We start from the raw sequence: 563 nt of genomic DNA, 5'->3' as shown, positions 1-563 counted from the left end.
GGAAGGAGAATATTTTTCCAGAGCTATGCAGAGGTAAAAATTATGCCAGTAAATTAGTCAGTCATTCCTCTGCCTAGTAGCAGATGCTGAAGGCAATGGTGCAAGAGTGAAGGAAAAGGAGAAGGACAGGAGAACAACACTCTGAGGACCTCTTCCGGCAGAGAAGAACTGAGGCTAGTGATTGGATGCTGCTGCTTCATCTTATCAGAGTGATGCTGCTGGCCTGGTTCTTCAGCTGAAGCAACTCAGATGAACCACATTGATATGAGTGGAATAATTTTAATTTATGTTGCAATTTATGACGCTTGCTTATCAAGCTCTAGTCACAAACAAGTCCCCGGGGGAACACTGCTGTCGTGGGTTTACAGGAAGCAGGTTTTCTGGGAATGGAGTGGCCAGAGGCCAATAGGTGTTCAGATTTTAAATTGACACCAGGCTTGGCCACTGAGGGTGGATGCGCCTCTGAGAACACAGGGGTTAGAAGCAGAGCACTCCCTTGGGCTCTCTCTTTGATTTCCGGCCAGCAAAGAGGCAAGGCCTCCCCTGCCCGGCTTCGAGCTGGG

This window comes from Geospiza fortis, unplaced genomic scaffold (assembly GCF_000277835.1).
Source record: "Geospiza fortis unplaced genomic scaffold, GeoFor_1.0 scaffold203, whole genome shotgun sequence".
Taxonomy (NCBI): Eukaryota; Metazoa; Chordata; class Aves; order Passeriformes; family Thraupidae; genus Geospiza; species Geospiza fortis.
The sequence above is the reverse complement of the archived record's forward strand: the minus strand, read 5'-3'. Positions refer to the sequence as shown.